Source organism: Hibiscus syriacus, unplaced genomic scaffold (genome assembly GCF_006381635.1).
Source record: "Hibiscus syriacus cultivar Baekdansim isolate YM2019G1 unplaced genomic scaffold, ASM638163v2 tig00005974_pilon, whole genome shotgun sequence".
NCBI lineage: Eukaryota > Viridiplantae > Streptophyta > Magnoliopsida > Malvales > Malvaceae > Hibiscus > Hibiscus syriacus.
Genome location: NW_024062076.1, coordinates 1,304,178 through 1,328,873, shown reverse-complemented (window position 1 = coordinate 1,328,873; position 24,696 = coordinate 1,304,178).

Sequence of the window (24,696 nt, the reverse complement as noted above, 5' to 3'; positions counted from 1 at the left end):
AATACTATCATTTTCTTCATGCTCACAATCAAAGAAAATTTCAAAGAATGAGTTCATTCAATATCGAGTAAGTCATATTCTCTTTTAATCATTCAAAAAGAAAATCTATTTGACAAGTGTAAAGATTGATGTTGATTTAAGGCTTAGGTTGATTTGTAGAGATAGAGTGTTTTAGGTTGATTTTTTTGGTTAGGGTCTAGCGATTCTGGTGTTCATTGATCTGATGAAGTAGATGTTATGCTTATCTTCCGGAAATGTTCACTAGTTCTTAGCCCAAGTGAGAGCCTTTGGGTTGTGCAGTGCTTTATCAAGAGATGTATAAGATCGTCTTCTGTGCAGTAGTTTATAATCCTCGTATTCGAGCTATCTTTTGAGGTTTTCAACTCAAATTCTCATTTGGTTTAAAGACGTCATCTAAAATTTTACGTCTTGAACCCTCTTTTTTTTATTTTTCCTATCATAAATTAAAGATTTTAGAAAACTATTTTTGCAAATAAAATTAACCCTGAGGGACGGAATGAATTCTGAAGATAATCTCTCCACTTAAAAATCCATGTATAATTAGAAGGGACATTTCGGGCACGTAACGTAGGCTAGGACTCATAGTTTTTAAAGAAAGGGATAAATAAGATCAAACAAGTGTCTAAGGGTGATCCAACCATTGATCAACTTATGCTGACATCTTCAATCTTGCTCTACCTGATTTGAATATGCTTACAACCATTTCATTTTCTTCATTTTCCTTGATCCATCTAGACTACTCATTTTTGAGTCTACACCTTAGAGTTTTTCTCCATCTCGCTATGCCATAGCATTCTTGATTTTCTTATTGAATATGATATTCAAACTAATTGTACTTGATCAACCTTGTGCATTGAGGACTATTGAGTCACTCATCTCAAAGTATTTGATCTATTTTATTTCTTCCCCCTTTTTTGCTTTCTTTTCTCTATCTTTTTTTCTTTATTTTCTCTCATTTTTTTAATTTTTAATTTTCTTTATCTTTTCTTTTTTCTCTATGATTTGTCAACTTGATTTGATCTTTGAGCTCTTTGCATTTTGTCCACCTTACGGTATCTTATTATTTCTCACTTTATTTCACCATGACTTGCCTCGGTAACAAAATCTAGATTGATGGCTTTTATTCTTGCAAGTAAATTTCCTTCACCTTGCCCAGGTGTGGAGGGTGATCCCTGGTTAGGGTTGAATTAGAAGAAAAATATTATAGGTTCAAGTGTGGACAACAAGGGATGTATGCATATATATAGGGATAAATGAAAGAAAATTGTTCATCATTTCACACACGAAGGTCCTTGTGAAAGAGGTATCCCTAGGGGATGAATATTCAGGAATAACTTCATTCACATGAAAACAATGTCATTAATGCATGATAGAATTATTTTCTACTTTTTCTTCTTGCTACAAGTATTCCCCAATTATCCGAGCTTTTTTTCTTTCATTCAAAAACTTGATTATAAATGTCCTATCTCGTTCTCTTTTAGGAATGGTTCTAGTACACACAATCACCTTGTACTTTATGCCTCTAGGTCCTATCGAGGTTGGAGATAAATGGAGGTTCTGTGTCTCTGAAGGGAAATGGGTGAATTTGAAGCCATATATCTTTGAAAAGGTAGTGTTAAGGAAATATTAGCTTTGTCTGGGAAGGTAAAAGTACAAGTTTGGTTTCCTGTGGAGAATAAGGATATAAATTCATAGTTTTAAAGGGGGTGATGTTGAGGTTTGATTTTTTTGGTAATGAGCACACGCCATGTAAGGAAACGAGTAAGGGAGTTCAGCTTTGGAGGGAACATGAAAGGTATAATCTTGCCACTTGTTAAAGATCTATAATTAATGACATAGTAAAGGAACATTTAATTCATTTGATATTCAAAGAATTACAAGATTAAAACTTGATTTATTGTTCATAACCTTAAAAAATGACATAAGTTGGAGGATCGAAGCATAATATTCCGATTTTAACATAATATAAAATATACTAACATATGAAATGTGCAAAATTTCACAATTAAAACATAAGGATTAACTAAAACACGAAAATGACACTACAAGTGACTAATATGCAAATACACGACTAAATCCAATGGATCTGAACATGATTTTATCCTGGAATTAAAGAGCAAATGAAACAAAGGGAAATTTATGCAATTAGTACATAAAGATTGGAAAAAATTTAAAAAGAAAAAAATAGGGACCATATTTTAAAAATGAGGCAAATGTCGGGGTACTGTTGTGTGATTAATCCCTAAAGTCCTAATATATAATCTACCATTTTTTGTTTTAAAACATTCTTATCCTGAAGCTTTAGAAAAAAAACTTAATTTTTATTTCAACCCCACTCTATACCTTCGTAAAACTGGAGAAGAGCTTTGCCGCCAGCCACAACTTCGCTACCACGTTGGCCGCCGCCTTTGGCGACCGTTCAACATCAAAATTTGAACGAAGGATCGCCTTGATGCTAGGAGTCTGGATCTGGCCTCGGTTTTGTGAAAAACAACACTAAACTCCAAGAAAAAGGTCCAAGACTCTTCGACTCTTCAATGCTTCGATCTCCTCTGAAAGACGATGGATCGAGCTGATCTTGAAGTATGTTAATCCCAGGGACACAAGGGATCTTCTCATTGCTCGGATTAACCATCAGAAGTCTCCAACGCCGACGAAGCTCCAAGCAAATGGTAATCTTCTCTCCTTTTATATTTTTTTACTTTTACTTGTTAGTTCTAAAGAATAAATAAAAAAACTTGGTTACGTTGAGTGGAAAATGGAAATCATTTGGTGTTGTATTTCTCTCTCTGGAAAATGAAAGGCAAAATATATATTATATTGCTCTGTAAAAATGGGGAGAGCCTCTTTGTTACAATGCTTTTCTCAAAATAAAAAAATAGAGAGCCCCCTTCTTTTACATTCATTTTGTTGGGTTTTATAAAGAACCCATGTACATAACAAACCAAAAATTGATTGCATCTTGCTTTGCAAGTTGCATGTGATTGCTGATAGAGGCCTGCTATAGGTGATCGGCGGGTCAGACGCCGGTGGAGATGGTGATGGCAAGTGACCGACATGTCAAGCGTTAATCGTGCAGGGGTGGCAGCATTGGGCAACAGATTTTACGGGATTATTTCCCTTTATTTTATTGATTTTTTTATTTTTTTGTTTTATCTTTTTATGTATTTTTGCAATATAATAATAATACTAATAATATAATAATAATAATACTAATAAAATAAAAATGGTGATTTCAGTGACTTATTTCTATTTGGTCACTCATTAGGTAATAATTGTGACAATTTTGAAGTACATCACAAGTAATTCGTAATTAATAGTGTTTTATTGTGGCCAAAGTAAGTTGTCATTATCAATTAGTCACTAATAAAATACTTAAATTGGTGTCAACTTATTTTTCAGGAGAAAAATGTAATATTTACAACTTAATAAGTAGTCATTATTATTATTTATAATTGTAACGTAAATATTTTGTCACCAGTCTCAGTTGCTAATTTGTGACGTCAATTATTTTTGTCCTATTGAAGTAAATAATTGTGTCATATTTTTATTTGGTCACTATAAACTTTGACAGTGCCTTTTAATATTCAATTATGATTAGTTTTTATATGTAATTTATGATCTTTATTAAGATATATGTGAATTTTGTAAATACTAATTAATTATTAGTACTTTGTTTTTTAATTTAGGACTTTCATCATATAGGGTTATTACATTGTCAAATATTTTTTATTTTATTAAATATAATTTAAGGACACTTGGTATTATTTTAGGTTTAAATCTTAATATTCATATGTTTATATTTTAAAACCAACCTACTTACTTTTATATTGTTCTTCTACAAACGTATTTCATATGAGAAATCATAAAAAAAGATAATGGCCTAAGGGTCACCTTTGCCCATGTAATAGATTCAATTTATCATTTTCGTCCTTATCATATTTTCGCATAAATTTAACCCTCAAAATTGTTTAATTGCATCATTCTATACCTTACTCCTTACTTAAAACATTAAATTATAAACTTTAAGTTAGGCTTTAGAATTTAAGGTTTATGGTTTATGATTTATGGTTTAGAGATTATAAGGTTATGCTTTAGAAATTAAGGTTTATAATTTAGGGTTTTAAGTTAGAGGTAGGGCGTAGAATGATGCAATTGAGTAATTCTTAGAGTTAAATTGATTGCGAAAATATGATAGGGCGAAAGTGATAAATTATGTCTACTACAGTGGTAAAAGTTACCCTTTTGCCAATATTAATTAAACAATAATAATAATAATCAATATTATAATTAATATATTTTTTATAAAATAAATAAAATTAATTAAACAACAGTTTAACTTAAATGTTATTTTTTTCTCAAAAATAAATATTTCTTTTATAGCAAAGTAGCTAGGCGTTGCACTCTTCACGTGAAAGTCTCAGATTCGATCATCTTAAAAGATGTGTATTGTATTATATTAATTTATCAAAAAAAATAACATGCAGAACTAACAACCAGTTGGTATAACAGGATGATACACTAGATTCCTTAAGTAAATTGGGTTGAAAGGGTCGTCATCGCCTTTGTATTACCCGATTTGGATTAGTTGATTGATAAAATGGATAATAATGGTTATACAAAAAGAAACATGTAGAGATGTTACATCATCTATCATTAACGAATAACTAATTGATGATAGTGATTACAATGCGAGTTTCTAAAGAAGATGCACACAAGTAAAAATGTAATATCTTCTATAATTGATTTCATAACGAAATTTTTAATTAATCAATTTAATTATGTAGTTGTGATAAAATATATGTCACTAATTAGGATAATATTAGTGTTCAAATTTTGTTATTAATCTTTTTGTGTTAAAAATGTAATCACAAAAAATATAAGTAATTGTGAGAAAATTCATCAAATTCGTCCCTATATAATAGTGATTGAATTATTAGTGATGACAAATGATGATTCAAAAATCTTGTCACTATAATATTTAATGATTAAATTTGATACTTTTAGTGATAAATCTTAATGCCACTGAAAATGCACGTGTAACATCATGTGAATATCATATCTTGTCCGAGCCTTAAGCTTCATTCTTGATTTGAATTACACATGGGACTCATTGTAATAGTTCATTTCCACGTTAAGCTAAGAGTCATTACATCATGTTTCAGAAGTATATATTTTTTTTAAACTTTCCCTATAGGTGATATGTTTCAGAAGTATATATGGGTTTTAGCCTATTTCGGTATCTAGATATGATTTTGAACTCTTGACATGATATATGTGCATGTCTTGAAAGGGTTGAGTATGAGTTGGACTTAACTTAGGTTTACTTGAATGGCTAAATGAAGTATGATGCATGTTAGAGTAAATACTTAGTTAGCTGCAATATTATTTGTTATATGAATATTACGTAGATAGTTAAATTTTGCATATGAAGTGTATTAAAGTTTATGAATGGCCATTTAGACCTTACATCAAGCACATTTTAGGAGTTTTTTTATTAAGCTAACATGATTACAAATTAGTATATGTTTTAAATATTTTCAATCATTTGACAATGAATGCTCAATCACTCATTCTGTATTCGTTGGTGTTCGAAACCAAGACCTATAAGAATAACAATAATTATTTTAACCACTGAGGTGATTTGATTCGAGCTTTTAGGAGTGTTAAAATGCTATTAGGAAGCAGTTTGATATATTAGGTTGTAGAAATGCTTATTTATCGCATAAATAGAACTAGAGTAGCCAAATCATATAGATTTTGATGTTAAATATATGCTCAAATTGATGGTATTAAGTTTGATCACTATTTTTTTTATCTTTTATGAAACCCCTAAACTTGTCAAAGTTTCCTAAATAAGGCATACTAGTTTTAAGTTATTAATACCCAGTCCCTAAGGATGATATTGATACCTTGCGCAATAAATACTAAAAAGGGATGCTACAATTATTATATTAAAAATGATCATGTCATCAATTTTGTTAAGGATTTAATAGAGAGTGATATAAACAAAAACAGTTAATAATCTTATTGATGAAATTGCAAAATTTTATAGTTTGATGAGAAAAATAAAATATTCTAATAGTTGAATGACTAATCAAAAGCCTCCTCTTGGGATCTATCCAAAATGTATAAAACAGCTCAGATTTTCCACCCTTAATCACGTTATTGTGTAGACTGATTAAACTTTTAATTTGAACCACCAAAATTCAATTTCCGGCAAATTTAAATATAAAAAAAGAATGTCGGTAAAATAAATCCAATAAAAATTCAACCCATCAAAAGAAGAGGAAAGAAAAGATTAAAAATATAGAGATTAGAATCAATTATAGTGTCTCTATGTAGTTTGTATGATGAATTTTATGTTAGCTCATCTTTTGATGAATAAGTTATAATTTAAACAGCAAAGGGTGACTGATGATCTGGTCAAATGCATATGATTTCAAAGCAAAGTGAACTTATTTTTTAAAAAATAAGGATAAGCTATATAAATGTTTTTCTGATTATTTGTAGATTATTTTGTTGAATTTATGATTATTAAAAATTATAAAATGATTTTTATATTATAGGAGGATATTTTGTTGATTCTTCTAATTATTAAAGGTTATAAAATGATCATTATACTATTTATATATTATAATAAAGTTCTTTTATGTTTAAAAAATTGATGGACATCTGAGTTGAACGTTAACATGTTGATTGTGATATGATAAAATCATTTTTCAAGAACTAGATCGACCACATAATACAAACAAAGAGTTGATCCATAAAATACAACTCAAACGTATATGAGATCATATTTTGTCATATCTCAATCATCATTTTAACGTCAAACTCAGATGACTATCAATTTTTCAACGACAAAAGAAGATGACTATGAATAATCGCATAATCATTTTATAATTTTTAATAGTCGAGAGACTTAAAAAATATACTATATAATTGAAAAATCATATGGCAAGTTTTAATAATAAAAGGACTCTATAAAACAATATTTATAATAGTGAGACTCTTTGTATATTTTACTCTAAAAAGTAAAAAAAGTTGCAGAATCCTTATCATTATGTTAAACCTATAAGATTTGATGTTTGTATTAAGCCCCAGGTAGAGGTGGGTATATGGGGTATTCGTTTGTTTAGCCCGCGAGTTTTGACGGTACGAGCTTAAACGAAGCAGTTTAAACGAAGTGGTTTAAAAAGCCCGCAATTATAAACGGATTTGAATTCTAAGGCCCGTGGCCTGTCTATTTAACTCGCGAGTTAAACGGACTTACCTACGGCCCGTTAAATAAAAATAATTTTAAATAATTTAATTGCAATAAAAAATAATGTTCTAACTTGCTACACCTTTAAAAATGATCCAGTAACTTGAAAAGGAAGGTAGCACTGTCAAAAAAATAAATAATATTTAAATTTTATTTTAAATAGCCGTAAATGATTATAAAATAATATTTTTTTAAAATTTTTTTAATCATTAATATATATATATATATATAACGATATAATTACTCCAACTCAAATAAAAAAACAATATTCACTTATATCACCAAATTGAAAAACAAATAAAACAATAACCACATTATACTTTTATAAAACACGATTATTCAATGCTATAATATGAAGACACAAAATTGCCTGGAAGCAGAAATTCAAACAGAAAAATTCAACAAAGTCAAACATTATACAAATCTAACAAATTTTCTTTTTTAAAAGCCTTTAAAAGTTGAAAAATATGTTTTCAATTTTTTCTTTTACTTTTCTTTCTTATTTTTAATCCAAAAATTACGTGTCATGTGATATATTATTAGAATATCACGTGACTTTTTATAATTAAAGAACGAAATGGATAACATACTTCATGTAAAAAATAAAGGTCAAAATTAAATAAAAAAAAATCTTTAAATACCAAAGTGATAATGATGTAAATTTTATAAGACTAAAATACTATATAAATCTTTTAATTTTTATTTTTTAAAATGAAGAATATTTTAATACATTGTAAATGAAAAAAATATCAAGCAGCGATAGAATTATGAAAAATGCCCTAATAATTATAAGTAACATCATATTTATAGGTATTTTATTTTATTTTTCAATAAAATTCTTTAAGTTTATTTTCTCTAAATTTTATAAATTTTAAATTAAGCGGGCTATTGTAGGCTTCGCGGGCTACCCGCAGTTATACCCATTAAACCCGCGGGTTTAACGGTCCGGGCTAAAAAACTCGTAATTTAAACGAGTTTCAATTTTTGATGTCCAAAACTCGCACGGATCACGGGTTAAACGGGTAGCTCGTGGACCTTAGCCTATATATCCCGCTCTACCCCGGAATAAAAAGGTCGCCTGTTTAATTAAGAAATATTTAATGCTGGGAGGAAGAATATTATATATGTGGTCGTGAAATTCATGAGTGATGGGATTTTGAAAGATTCCATGTGCATACATTGATAATAATGTTTAAATGGGAAAATTGGGATCCTCTTGCATCAATGTTAGAATAATTTCATCATGACCTTAAAGAAATGCAAGTGGCCATAAAAATATTTGTGACAACATGTGCTTCTGTTCCTTAACAAATTTGCGACAATCAAATTTCAACTTATGTGTAACACCCCAATTTAGGGGTTAAATTTAAAAAATTATAAAGTGGTGAATTTAATTGGAATTTTGGAAGGAAATTGAGAATTAAATTGAAAAATTTCAAAGTTGGCAAACCGTTTTATAAAATGTAAGAAATTCAATGACTAAACTCATGATTTGACTATTTTTCTTTTGGGATGAATTATAACACCCATTTCATGTATATTCTGCAGATTAATTTCTCAGTTCCCCTCCCCTTCAACCTTCCTTTCAATTACGATCTACTCGCTGTCTGACCTCCGATCCACGAACCGAAACAACCATCGTGTTCGTTGTCGACCGAGGAACAAAACCCCTCAAACCTTTTGTCGTGAATCGTCGTCGTTCGTCGTTAATTTCAGTCGGAAGTATAGTCAGTAATAACTCGATTTCAATTAGTTTTTCGTCGATTCACGACGATCCGGTCATCCGTTTACGACACCTCCCGCACCATCGTGTTTCTTGCATCGTTCCGAGTCCACCGATGTTCTCCATTTCTCCGTCGTCGCCAGCGCGTGGAAGGGTGAGACCGTCAAAGTTTCCGATGTTTCAGAATCGAGCTCTCCGCCGTTCCAAATTGTGAACCGAGATTTGTAAGTGCCTCAAAATCGCTTAAAATAATTTTTAAGAATTTTTCCGGGAATTTTTCGATATCGTATCACTGTTCACGTACCCCACGCGCCACCCCCGAGAGTGGGCATCGTCTGGTTGTAATTAATTTCTGTTTGAGTGTTATTTGTGTAAAATTCGGGTGTTAGTTTTGTAAATATTTGCAGAAGGTGGCTAATTTTGTAATTAATTTCTGTTAAGGTGATATTTGTGTAAAATGGTCGAATGTTGACTGTTGACCTACGTTGACCGGCATTGACCAGAACTTTGACCGGCTTTGACCATGCATTAAACAATATTTGACTTTAATCGAGTATACCTATCTTGATGTTTTTCGACGTTCTGAATCCGATTCCACAGTCCGTTTTTCAAAATTCGGACCCGAAGGTCTCGAAATTGCAAGTCAAACCCGTTGACTTTGATTTTGACCAAAAATTCTAAATTTTCGAAAAGTCATATTTTATGTTTTCGACGTCCTGAATCCGAAGTTTGTTTCGCCAAATTCGAACCCGGTAAGCTGTTTTTCACTGATTTATCATCCGATTCGATCCGTTTTTCAGAATTAAGCTCCGTTTTTGATGTAATTTCTGTTCATATGGATCCGAGGAAATATTGGAAGTTGAATTAAAGATCAAAGGCATTCGAATGGAATTTATAAGGTCGATCAGTATGGCACAGAAATCGAGATAATACTTTACTACCTCTCTATGCTTTATGGAACATGTTGATATTGGTAAATGTATGAATAAGATAACGTTGATCACTTTTGTGGACTTGAATAATTTATACACTCGATATGAATGTGGTAAAAATTCTGTAACTGAATACGGATCGAATGACTAATATAAGATATTGATGAATTGTTAGAATTAAATTACAAGTTTGTGATTGGTGATAAAGAAATCAGCCCTGGATTTGTAACTTATATTTTATATCATCAAAGGTTAAATGTTAAAGGTACTTGGATGGAAAATTATGAGAATACTCCGGTAGGTAAAATTATGAAAATACCCTTATGTTGTAGGATGACAAGAATTGTCTTTGGAAGTTGGTTAATAACTCTGAAAATACATATTGATCCGATATAATTACATATGTGCATAAGAAATGCTAGTTTTGCTTGGAAAATTTGGATAACTGGTTTTTAATGCCAAAAAGGGTTTGCGCAAGATGCTAGAAGTTTGTTAAGGAATAATTTCAAGATCAGAGAATGTTCTGTAAAACAATTGACCATAGGATCTTTAAATTATAATTATTTTCGTTAAGAGCTAATATCGAAATTATCTGGTTAGGAAATTATGAAAATGCCCCTGAGAGGTAAAATAGTCCGAGTTGACCCTGAATGAGAAAGTACTTTGAGGATTTGTACTTAACTCGATTAAGTACAAATTTGATTGTTAAGATCCTGACTTAGTGCAGAAAATTCTTGATATTCCGTTGGTAAAAATCTGAGAAGGCACTTGACCCGAAAATATCTGAGTTACGAGTAAATACCTGAAGAACAATTTATCGGGGTGTTCTTTTATCAGAATTGTTCGAAGGGACTAAAATAGATGATAAATTGGAATTAAATAATAAGACAGGATGAAAGAAAATGATTGAAATACATTGGATCTGTAGAATGACCAGAATACCTCTGTAATGGAAATGACCCAAGAATATCACCAAGCTTAGGAATGATTGGATATCCTTGAGCTCTGAAATGAATGGAATTAAATTGAACACCAAAATTACCAAAATAACCTTATGGTCTAAACTAAGTAAATGTCTTGGATTAATTAAGGAATCCAAATAAGCATAGGTGTTGGACTACCTTTAAAAGTAATAGAACATAATTTAAGTGAGTAGATCAACCCTAAAGCTATGTCAATACCTGGATGGCATAGATATTACTTGAATGCGTGTTCGTCTTCTCAAGTTTGGCTCGATGATAAATTTTGGAAGTATTCAGCTCAGCTCAACTCTAGATCGCATTCAGTACTAAGAATTGGACATTTGTTCGACAAATCAATCACGAAGACCAAATTGAATGGAACAGAAGTACAACATGTATCTAAAATTCAGGAACGTTTGAATTACTCTGGAAAATCCCGAAGTAACTGGAATGGACATGATTGCTAAATGAACTAGGTAACCTCAATGACTGAGGATTTAGTAAGTGATTTGGATAATTCTGAAAATTCTGATGAGTTTACATAGTGTAGAATTACAATGGGTTATGAACAAAATAATCAAAAACGCCAGCATTACATGATATTGTGGAAGCGTGGAAATGAAATAAAGACATTGGAAGATCTATTCAGTGATGATTTCAAAAAAAATGATATTTGGACAAGAATTTGTGGTATTAAAGAGTAAATACCCTGGAAGAACAATGAATTGACCAATCGACAAGCATTAGTTCTGGGAACTATTCATCTAAGAGTTGTCTGATAATCCGATCAATCGACATAGAATGTAAATGTCCTGAACCTTCATTTCTTCCTTATCGGCTCAAGTCACATTCTGAATAACTGATGATTCTGTCAGTTATTGAACTCTTCCAATAGTGATTATGAATTCTGATATTCTATCGGTATACTGAAGATTTGTGTTCCTCTACTTATTAAGATTATCCAATATCTTTGAATACTATCTGTAAATTCTGGTGTGTTCCCTACTCACATGAATATTTTACCTGATTTTCGATTTGATTTACGATATGATACTTGATATGGATTCTGATATGATATCTGACATGGATTCTGATCTGATACTTGACTTGGATTCTGATCTGATACTTGACCTGGATTTTGATATGATACTTGACGTGAATTATGATTTGATTTTTGATATATCCGTTTACGGACGGAACATGTTTTATTTGGGGATAATGTTGGAAGAAGAATACCTGGAGGCTCATCGGCTGTGTGCTCAGGGCCTTACTTACCGGCTCCTCGGCTGTGTGCTCAGGGCCTTACTGGACTTGACGGTGGGTGTATGGTTCTGGGGAACCTACACATTTTGGACTTGACAGATGGGGATATATATATATATATATATATGCTTTAAAAAGATATGAAAAGTTACATGATTTTTGGGAACACACTAGATAACCTATTCTGATCTCCTGAACCTAGATATCTGAAATATTTCCATCTGAACTGAATATTATATGTTACTACCTGAAATATCAATGAGACCTTAGCTCAACCTAAAAAAAATCTATAGATATCTAAACCAATAAGGAAATATATGTTTATCTGTATCTGCACGTTCTTCAACATCATCTGGTAGTTCTATATTACTGAGCTTTCCAAAGCTCACTCTGTTACTCATCTTTTCAGGTTAAAAGAATTGTACCAGTATATCTATCGACATTAGTAAGGGAGTTCTTACAGCTTTGCTTGCAGAGTATGGTACATGTAACTAGGGGGCATATAATTGTATTTGGTTTTATATACGAGTCTGAAAATCTGTTTTATTTTTTAAATAGTGACAAATGATTTTATAAGTTTACATGTTTTAATAAAAGTTTTAAATTTTTCGCTATTTTTACAATGGGTCGCTCCGGTGGCCCTAATGTGACTTCCCGGATCGGGTTACTCTTATCGGTCTGAGGAGTTACATTACGTTTTTTTATAAATGTTGAGGATAATCTTTTTAAAAAACTGTTAAAGAATATGGTGATAAGTCAAATTTGTGATAGGAAAAGGAGTTTGGTAAACGATTTAATTACTTAGGCTTATATAGTATGTTGGCTTTTGTAAGATCATATTATAATTAAAATTTTTAAACAAAATTATTATTTCAATTAATTAAATGAAGGATTGTTATTTCTAACGATCTCAAGTTCAAGTACCAGAGACCGTAAGATATTTGAACGTTAATTGTCAAGCGATTTAATCTTTAGAACAAATACTACCACTTTTAAGCATTCTAGATTAATAAAAAAAATGAACTCTTAATTAAGTCAGAAATATTTAGGGGGCTACTGTCCCACTCACCTCTCGGTCCATTCATGTTTAAAATAAGTAAATATTATTTGAAAATCTAAATTTTTATAATATTATTTATTCTATTAATTGTATATACTTTAAAATTTTAATTATACTTATACATAATTATAAAATTTTATGTTATTAATATATGTTTCTACCTTAAAAGTGTTTTATGAATCCGTCACATATTTTAAACCGTTGGTTGATAACTATATTTAATTTTTTGGTAAAAAATGATTAGGTCAGGAGTGATTCCCTCAGTTCAAGGTCAGAATATACTTAAGATTTAATTAGTGTTTACATAAAAATTTACAGATTGTCTACCAAGAGTAACAGTGATAAAATTCGAACTTGACCTTATTATAAAAAATTCTTGAATCTCAACCACTTATATCAACACTCGTTGACGATAATTATATCTAATGAATAATAAATATATAAATAAACTATTTTTCAAAAAAAATAAAAAATATTTTAGCAATATCAATTGATAATATTATCAATTTGAATGTTTTAATATTATATAGCTAAAATAAAATTACAGCAAGGAAAAGGTTAACATCAATGTGTGTGAACTAATGGGCTTGTGTTTTGTACTCTGACCAAGTCCATTTGAACCCAAAATATATAATTGTTATTTTTTTTTCTTTTTATTGTGAATTCAAATTATGGAATTATTACTCGTGGAAAAGCAAGCAAATAAGTCAAAGAACTCAAATCCCAATTCCCAACATATACAAAAAAAATCAAATTTTCACAACGACCATTCCACCGCAACATTCTTGGGCATGCCCTAGATTTCATGGAGGCAGACAACTTACCAGGTTTTACAAGCAGCTGCTCTCTCTTTTGACCAAATCAATAAAAGAAGAAGAAGCTGTCACACACCCTATTATTTACTCGACACCTCTTTAACTAAAACCCACTCCAAACCCTTGATTCGGTTTGAAAAGGTAAGCACACCTCCTTTCTTTTGAATTTAAACCGCCCTTTTTATTGAAGAAAACGACTTGAGGATCGTTTTCTCTAAATTATTTTAAATTATAATCATTTTTTATATTTTTATTAGTAATATAATTTTTATTTTTTTTATAAATTTACTATTTTTTAAATTTTAACAACTTATTCTCTTAACATAAGATCTTATGTCTATTTTTGAAGTCGCCAAATTTTATACCCGATTATCACTATTTTGATCAAATGACTTATAACTTTCCAATTTTTTTTTTATGTACAAGTCTTTTTTTTGCCTTAATTTCAGCTCATGGGTCAATGTTTTATCCTCCCTAATCAAAGGTAAAAATTGGGTAAATGTTCATCTCACGAACCAAAATAAGGAGGAAAAAAAAAAGGTTGTTTGTGGTAAAGGAAAGTTCTTCGTTTCTGTGCTCCAAAACCCACCGGCAGAAAAAGCAAAAGGCAATTGTTTTTTCCCAACTTCATTTTTCCTGGGTGTAATTCTGGTTTTTGTCCTTCTATTATAATGTAAATTTAAATTTTAGCCATCTACTCTAATTTGATATGATTTAGTCAATGCTATAATAGATATAACTCAACACTGCGTTTGGGTGTTTTTGTTAGATTAAAATAGAGAAATTAAATCTTAAATTATAATATACTAAGGGGACTAAAATTATAGTTAAACTTTTTAATAGGTCCTATAGAGTTCACATTTGAGCATGGGTGGAATTGTGTTCATTGTTCAAGTGTTGGTTTACAATTCTTTTTATAATTTTTACATGAAAATATTAAAAAAAAAATTAAAATCAATATTAACATCATAAATTAATTTTCTCACAGCATCTGAAAAAGTGTAGGGAGTGCCTGAACAAATTATGTTTTACTTTTTATTTATTTATTTATTTATTTATTTATTTCAGCTTATTGGTTTTGTGATGAGGCACAAAATGAGAGGTCAATTTGGGGTTTGGCATCATAGCCTATGAAGATTCTCCATTTTTGTCACTTTATCAGCTGCACCTTTTTATAGTTTTTTTATGCATGAATTTTGCTGACAACTGTTTTTCAAGTATTCTTCTGTACATTACCTTTACCTAATTTTTAAAATCAATAGTGAACTTCTTTATTATTGTTAATCTTAAAAATTATTTATAACCTCTGACGTTAATATTATAGGATATTTTATTATTCCTTTACACCTCAGCATGCCAGCCTTTCCTTTCCCCAAAACACTCTTCGAATTTATCGACAAATTTTGGGTGGAACCAGGATGTCACCATTCACCAAACCATGAATATATATGTCCATAAAATTATATATCGATCATTCTTTTATTAGTTTATAATAATTATAAGATAATATATATTTAAGTTTTTTAATGATTTAATAATAATAATTTAAATATCTTTATAGATGTCATGTTCGTTTGTTCATGCTATAGTGATAAAACTTAATTTTTTTCATTAAAATAAATCAATTTATATAGACTAAATCAAAATTTGGTCAGTAGCAAGACTGAGTGAAGGGGCATTGATTGGTTAGTCGTGATGCTAACCACTAAGTTTGACAGCTATTTTCCTAAGCAAAAACTCTTGAATGAATTGATTTTGCCAAACGATATCAATAAAAGGGCTAAGATTAATTCTTCAATTTTGACTTAATAAATAGAAAGTAATGGCCTTAAGCTTTATCATTTTCCAAGGAATGACTGAAAATGGCAAAGCAAAGAATGGAAAAATCTTTGCCTTTATATTTTGATGTTCCATTTTCCTAATTGCGTATCTAAATTTGGTCCATTTTGTAAAAAAAAAAAAAAAGAAAAGAAAAAAAGATTAGACATCACTCACTTATTTCAACCTCAAACAAAAGGAAAGTGACACCCTATGGTCTAAATGCCAACGACATGCATTTCCCTCTCTCAAACTAATTTATAAAGTTTCATTTCAATGAAACAACAAAGGTTTGGATTGAAGTTGTCAATGTTTTTATTTCGAAAGGGTCATGTTTGTGGGACATAATTAAATTGTACTATATAACTTCAAAACCCCAAATTGAATCAAAATGATTTAACTTCAAAATGTTTTGGGACATTTTCTTCTTTTTTATAAATATGTTTAAAATTAAGACAGCTAATTGTCTTTGAGGTAAATAACCGACACTCTTTTCATCTCGATTAAGCATTTTACCTTCATAATCTCTACCAAAATTTTCTAATAAAGGTCTTTGCTATCATTTCCAATATTCAAGAAGAATCTAATAAGAACCAATCAAACGGTTTTAATGGTTAAAGAAGTATTATTTTTTTAGAAGCCTCGAGTTTGAGCAATAACATTTATAGGATGTATGTATGTTCATTATCAATTGATTAAGAGAATCCCACGGTTGACAATTCTTAATTCTGATTGCTGGAGGTCTTCCACGGAAGGTGCTCTCAATCTGGCGTTGGGGGCAGCCTACTACCTTACCTCCCCCTCACTCCATTGCATATGAGAATAGAGTCAGCTAATTTTTTTTATAATCACCGTATACTAATAAAAAAATCTAGGAAGGACGAGCGGAACAAAATGAAATGGCTGGATGGAAAATATATCAACTCTGATTTAATTGAGTCGAATATATATGCGATTAAATTTTAATTTAATCATAAAAAAACAATAATTAAAAATTAAAAGATGCAGAAGGTAATCGGGAAATCCGTTCTTTAATGACCGAAGAAAAAGTTAAGATCGATAACGGGCTTAAAACAAGCTTTGCTGTCCGCTCCAAATTTAAGCCTAGGCCCAAAGCTTAATTTGATCATTACATTTTAGTGTATAACAATAGTAATGAAAAGGATTTCAAACCAGTAACATCCCCTCACGTTCGATTCGATTCGATTCAATACATAAATATCTCTAAATTTGTACCACATACGAAAATTTAGTTCCCTTGTATTCAGGCGATTTCCTTAGAAATAGATTTCATAATCATCCAAATGGTATATATGGCTGCAAGTAAGCACAAACAAAAAGAAAAAGAACCATCACATACTAATTTTATTTTTTCCAGGCCTTGATCGCAATGTTGGGCAGTAACCAAAAATTCATAGCCTTGACATTGGTAATTAGCATCCAGTATTTGTCATGTTGGATACAACCATGTGCTGGGTTTGGCGAAACGTTTTTCCCCAAAGTGAACGTGAGCTTGAAAAACGAAGCCAACCACAGCGTTTACCTAAAGTGCGGATTCGACGAAACGCAGGACCAAACGTTGGAAAAATTGGAGCCCGGGGAGGTGAGATCGTGGTCGTTCGTCGAGATTTTGTTCCCACTGCGCTGGTGTTACGTTCATATCAACAATCATAATCGTGGGGCTTTCTGGGCCTTCACCGTCTTCTTGAAATGCGATAATTGCTTCTGGAGCATTAGGAACGACGGCCCTTATCATTTCAACTACCGTCAATTTTGGAAAAAGTACAAGCTTTTCCTCGATTACTGAAATCCGCTTCTTTGGGCTATAAAATCGAATCCAGAAATTTTAAAGCTTTTTTATTTTTGTAAAGATAAAGCAGTATCCCTGGGGAAATAGGTATTGTATATGTTTTTGTTCAACCTAATTGTTGTACCATTGGATTGATCATTTTACTTTTATAGGATAATATATTCATACATATAATTCATTATCAATTTATATGAAATCTGAGGAATATTTAATTATTTCTGATTCAAATAATAACATTTGGTTTTATTGCGAGTTATAAAGCAAATTTGAAGATTTAGATTATAGGTGTATATATGAATCGGCGCCCTCGATGAATGAGATGAGTTTTCTAATGATTTCATTGCATCAACGAACGTAATATATCTAAAGCACAATTTATAATTATGTTGCGAAGAAGAGAAAACAAAACGTTATTATTTAAATCTTGATAAAACCCTATGGTTAGAATGGACGAGGCGTGGACGGCAGATTCCGGTTTGGCTACTTGTGATGGCATTCTTTGTGATCACCTTAGTTGGGTTTTAGGCTTTTCTACGTCCATTGTTGCTCAATTCTCGATATTGAACTATGGGATATCTACGAGGGATTGAATATCGCATGGAGTATGGGGATGAAAGAGATTATCGTCGAAACAGGTAATAGAGATGTTTGCCGTGCTCCATAAAGATTCAAGTCTTAGGAGTGTCTCGTCGTTGGTTCCATACATCGTTATATCTTTTTGATAAAAATTGGAATTGGTCGTTCATATATATATATATGACTATCACACCCCCGAATGTCAAATTAAAATTTATTAAATAAATTAATTGATTTTAGGGATTAAATTGTACGTTTATGAAGTTTTTGGGCTAGTCTTGAAAATCTAGATAGTTCAGAGACTTAGCCCTGAATTTTCCCAATTTTCTGGTTAGTTAATATCCAATTCACCCATTCGGAAGCAAAAATCCCCAAATTAATCCCCAATTCCTTACTCTAGATGTCTCCCCCACCGTAATTCACCCTGCTCCGGCCAACATTATAGTGTTTCGACCCAGCCAGTCAAACCGACGACTCGTCCCTAGCCGTCAACGATCACAATCGATTGTCAAGCGTTGTTAATCGAAGGGAGGAAACCCATAGCGTCGCAATCGCCTTTCTCTTCGATTCCGACCGTTTCAGTCGCGCCGGCTAGCCTCACGCAGCCACTGTTAAACTCCCTAGGCAGTTTCGATCGAAACCCGACCGGTGGGTCACATCAACATCACTGGTTTCGTCCGGCCATCGACGTGGGTAAGCGTTTCGACCCTTTTGTTTTAAATTCCAGTGGTTTTGGATGATGTTTGGCTAAATATTGATTGTAATTGGTTAATTGAAGTTGTAGGAGTAATAAAAACTCGTCCCCTAACCCATCACTGCCACCACAAGCCGCCATTCGCCACCGTGTGCACGTAGGGCTCGTCCCCCAGCTCTGGTTTCTTCTAGAAACGGTCCAGGTGGACCGAACCGGCCCAACCCGATCTAAATCGGGTCTGTTTGACCTGACTGATTCAACTTATTCGAGTCAACTCGTCTGAGTCAACCCGTTGACTTTGACCAAAAAAGTCAAAATTTTTGAAAAGTCATATTTTATGTTTTTCAATGTCCTGAGTCCGATTCTGAAGTCCGTTTTGCCAAATTCGCACTCGGTAAACTGTTTTTCAGTGTTTTATATTCAGATTCAATTTGGTTTTTCGATTAAGTTCAGTTTCAGACGTAAATTTGTTTGTTATGTATCTAAGATATTATGGGATGTGGAGTTAAAGTTCGAGGGCGATCGACATGGCTCATAAATCGATGTAATACTCTACTACCTTTCGTATGTTGTATGGTACACATTGATAGTTGGTAAATGTATGAATGAGTTCGATTGATGTTATAGATACTGTTGATTGAGGTAAACTCGATATGATTACGATAAGAAGGTAGTAAACCGTATAAGACTCGAATAACTAACCTAAGGAATTAGAAGATAGATAAAAAATAAATTCAAGTTCAATGATTAATCAATAAATCAATTGAATTCAAGATCCTTAAACTTTGATTATTTTCGTTAAAGGTTAAATGTCGGGCAGACGAACGGTCGGGAGAATCACGAGTACCTTAATTAAACAACATAATAATTTATTACTTGAACCTCAGATTAAATTAGATGCACTTAAATGAATACTTAAATTACATATGCATATTTGAGTTTATGGGTCAATTCGTAGGCTTTCGGGTTAGAATATAGCCAAACGGACTTCAGATTTAGGCTCATGACGTCGAAAATCATAAAATACGACTTTTCAAAAATTTTGACTTTTTGGTCAAAGAAAATGGTCAATGGTCAAAGTCAAAGTTAACGAGTCTGGTCAATGGTTTGTCAATGTCAATGGATCAGACTAGTTCGGGTTAACTCGAGTCGGTTTGGGTAGACTCAGACCGGTTCTAGGAGGTTCCAAGAATGAGGAGGAGCCCTACGCGCACGTGACGGCGGCAACTGGGTCAGGGGCGGCTGTCGAGTACTCCGAGAGCATCCAAAACCAATTACAACCTACAACATTTTACATTTCAACCAAAAACCATGAAAATGTCTAAGAAGCTTACCCACGCTGGCGACGGAGTGTCAAGGCAAAAGATTAATTGTGTGTGTTTACACTTCATTTTACGCTAAGAACAGTCAAAATTCGTGAAAAATCGATGCATGACCTAGGTTTTTGGTGAACTTTAAACGGCTCCCCATGACTAACGACGACGACTAACAACAATCAGTGATCACGTGTAAATGTGTGTGTTATGGCACGTGAATCTTTGCAAGTATACACAATCGATGCAAGTAATATAATTGGAGGGCTTTTGAAAGATTTATATAGGTAGGAATAGGTTTCACTAATTAATCCTAAGTATATAAGTCTAATGATATGAACAAGGAAAATACACAGTGGCAAATGGTATGAACAGATGGAAAAGGTTTGGTCGAGGCAAGAAAAATTGTAAAGTAAAATGAGCAGAAAAGTTTGGTCGAGGCAAGAAAAATATGCAAAGGTAAACAAATAAAAGTTGTCAAGGCTAAAGTTGTCAAAACTCTGTAAATAGACTGCAACCTCACACAATCAGACTTCTAACAGAGCACTTGGGTTGGATTTGCTACGGCGAGAAATTATTCTGTCTTGGATGATCTAGTATGCTACGCCTATGTTGCCCGACAGGATTTACTAAAGTGTTCCTAGAGTATCTCTAGCACGGAACCTGACAAACTATTTCTACTACTTAGTGTAAACTACAAACTTTGGTTTGTCAAACTGTTACTGCGGAAATACTTCTCAGCGTAAACTGTAGAGCTAGCTTATCTACTCAAACATTTACCCTTCTTAGTCGAATAAAACCCTCTCCTTATCTCTAAGACAGATTAGAAGCTTACTATCTTGGATTAGTTTCCTTGTTCATGTAGATATAACCTAACTCTCTCGATTTTAGGTATCAACTCCTAGAAAATGACAATCTCTAAAAAGCTCTTACAAAGGCTAGGAATGTTTTGTTGTGGCACCATACAATCTCTCAAAATCTCTTACACTGTCAAGGCAAAAGATTAAAACAGTGAACAAAACAACACTTAACAAAAACATACTTAATCATTCATTAACAGTAAAATAAGATATCATCCAAGCATTTCCAACACCAAATAAAATAGTTTATGTTGTGGTTAACATCATCCTAAGAATATTCATTAAGTACAAGCCTTTAGAAAAATAAAAAAATGAATAACAAGGGAAAAACTCCCAGAACAGAGCTTTACCGTGACATCAGACCACCACCATGACTGCTCTAGCTCACCAGCCTCTCTTGAGGGCCTGGCCATTGCTCCGATGAAGCCTGACTATGGAGGACAACAAAGACAGACTAGAGGGGGACGGTGGAAAAGAGGTGTTGCAACAGCCTTTCTCCAAGCCTTTCTTTTGGGTATTTTCTTTTTTCTCTTCTTTTTCTCTCTCTTTTTGAAGAGGTATAATAGGATATTTATAGTGGGAATTTTTAGGGTTTAGTGCCCTTGGAAATTCCATAAATACCCTTGGTTTTATACCCATTGTGTGAATAAAATGACAGCTGACAGTGATCTCAAATTCTTAGCAGGGATAGGGGTTCATGTGAGGTGTATTAGACAACTGCCCATGTGACGTTAGCAATTTTGTCTCGTACTGCGGTAGATTGGCGAGATAAAACTTTCCTTGGCAAGAAATTTGTTCCTCATTGTCATCGTCTTCTGTTCCACCGGCCCTAGCAAATTAATTTGTCTCAGCAAATAAATTGTTCTTTAGTCATTTCCTGCATCTACACAACCAACAAAGAACCTTTCTCATCAGCAGCACTAGTTTAGTCAAATAAACTTTGCCTTGGCAAAACTTATCCACCACATGCAAATATATCCTAAATACAACTATATGCATCTAAAATGCTATGTCAATGTCTTTTAGACAATCAATAACTTAAGTAAAAAGACTTAAAATATATTCTTTTTACGGAGTTATCAATCGACCATGTTGGTCGGACTGGCTAGGCACATCGTTTGGGCTGAGCGATGACAACAACCAGTGGTCAGAGACGAAGATTCGATGATGGAGAAAAATGATCTTTATGTCTTTGGTGACGAACGACGATTGATTTTGGGGGTCTGACATTTAGGGATAGGTCGTGGGAGGATGCTGGTTCAATTGGTGGTGTCATAACACTATAACGACAACCGGAGCGGGGTGACTCGTGGAGGATGATGTTTGGGGTTAGGGAAAAAATTGGGGACTTTTTTGGGGGGTTGGTTCACGAATGGGGGAAAAGCTACTAGATTTGTTTTAAGTTATAACCCCAAACCAAAATTATAAAACACATTTTTATTAAATTATTCATAAACAGCTAGATGGTAGAGGGATGGATGGCCATCCTCTAAGTCAAGTGTTTAAACCAGTTTAGCCACTATTTTTCCATTTTTAAAATTTTTTTCTACCGACCCCAAAAGGGAAAATTCAGGGTAAAGTCCCTAAACTTCCTAGATTTTCAAAACTAGTCCAAAAATTATAGAAATTTACAGTTTAGTCCATAAAATCAATTAATTAATTTAATAAATTTTAAATTGAAAATTGGGGTTGTGATAAATCTCCTCCCCTTAAAATAATTTTGTCCTCAAAATTCATTCGAGTCCAACAGAAAACTAGATCTCTAAAAGTTAATTACTCTATTGACAATAACGAAAAATCTCGCTAGACTCGGAATGAAAATAGAGATCTCAGTGCCTTAAATAAAAAAAAATCTAAGGGTCTCAAGATACGAAACTCGAGTATAGAAAGGGCGTTATAAGACATGCATGGCAAGAAATATAAATAACAATAAATATACCTGCAGAAGTCCCTGACTCAACTCGATGACTAGAACATCAGGTAGTATAGACAATGGTAGGCTTTCTAGTCTTAGAAATAGTTGGTCCTCTACTCTACGATTGAGCTCTGCTGTCGATCCTAGAAAAAAAATCCGGAAGTCCTACCCTGACTGTGACTCCTAGTGGAAGTCTGAACCGAAGCCTATGAACGTGGAGAAGTCTGAGCAGGGGTCCGATCGACAGAGGCTGGATACGGAAAATTTCTCAGAAAATGCTCATTGGATCCACAACAATAACAGGTACCCATCTTCTTACGACACTCTCCCCCGTGTCGATTTCCACAATGCTTGTAACTTGGTATCAGAGTGAAACATAAAGGATCACTTCGTCTAATTGCTAGAGGTGGAGATGATTCAGGCCTCAAACCAGCATGACTCCTCTGATGGGCATCCATAAAACTCATACTGACCTGAAGGACTCCTAGATTGATATCGATCTACCCTTTCTCTATCAGGAGAAAAAGCCTCGACTTCCTCAACATCTTTTTCTCTCCTAACTACAACATCAAACACCTAATCCTGATGAGTAACCACCTGATGTCATAGCACATATCTGATTCCCTGAGTAAACATTTGCCACCTATCCCTCTCGGTATGTTCCAGACTGAAACCATACTTCAACAACTTCAGAAACTCTATCTCATTCTCAGAAACTGTCATATCTCCGTGAACCAGGTCTTGAAACAATTTTTGTCTCTGTGCTAAATATCGCTCTCCGAGGAAATGTCTCTTAAAATGCTCTCTGAAGAAATCCCAGGTCAAGCGATCGCTCGAAAAACTACCCACCACAGATTTCCACCAGGCATGGGCATTCCCGTTCAACAAAGAGACGACTCCCAAATAACGTCACTATAGATCTAAACCTAGATGATCCATACGTTGCTCGGTATCACAAAGGCAATCCTCAGTGTCAGTTGGAGCTCAACCAGTAGGGCCTCCAAAGGACCTAACTCCATTAGCAATTAGAGTCTGAGATATTGGAACTTTGGGTGTAACACTAGCAGCTCGAACCGCTCCCTGAATCACCTAGAAAAATTATCTACCGAGATTCTCATATAATACTACCCTCGTAGGGTCGAATTCAGAAATGGTCGCTCCTCTAACCGGAGTAGTCAAACTTATACCAAGGGTAGGGGATAGATTAATCCGGGTCGCAAGGGCAAAATTATCTACCGAAAGTAAGGGATCTATATGCGTCTCGTTTATCGGGTCCGCAAATCAAGTCGCTCAACCTCTACTACGACCAGGTTGACGACCACACCTAGCACTAATCTAGGCCCCAAGTTCACTATAGAAGGATAAAACCTAGGATTATATTGACACTTGGAGTCCTGTATATAGCTAAACACGTAAAAACTTGGTGACATGGCCTTCATGACTTAATTTGTAAAATATTCTAAAACTGTATTTTTTAGGATCCATTAACAGTCCAAGGTTTAAAACCTAAAAGCTCTGATACAACTAAATGTAACCTTTAGACAGAACCTTTGTGTTACGACCATATCTAACATATTATGATAAAATTTTCCAAAAGCTTCACAATAATTTAAATCCATATTATTAAAAAAACTTTTAAAAACATAGTTATTAATAATAGGTTCCAATTC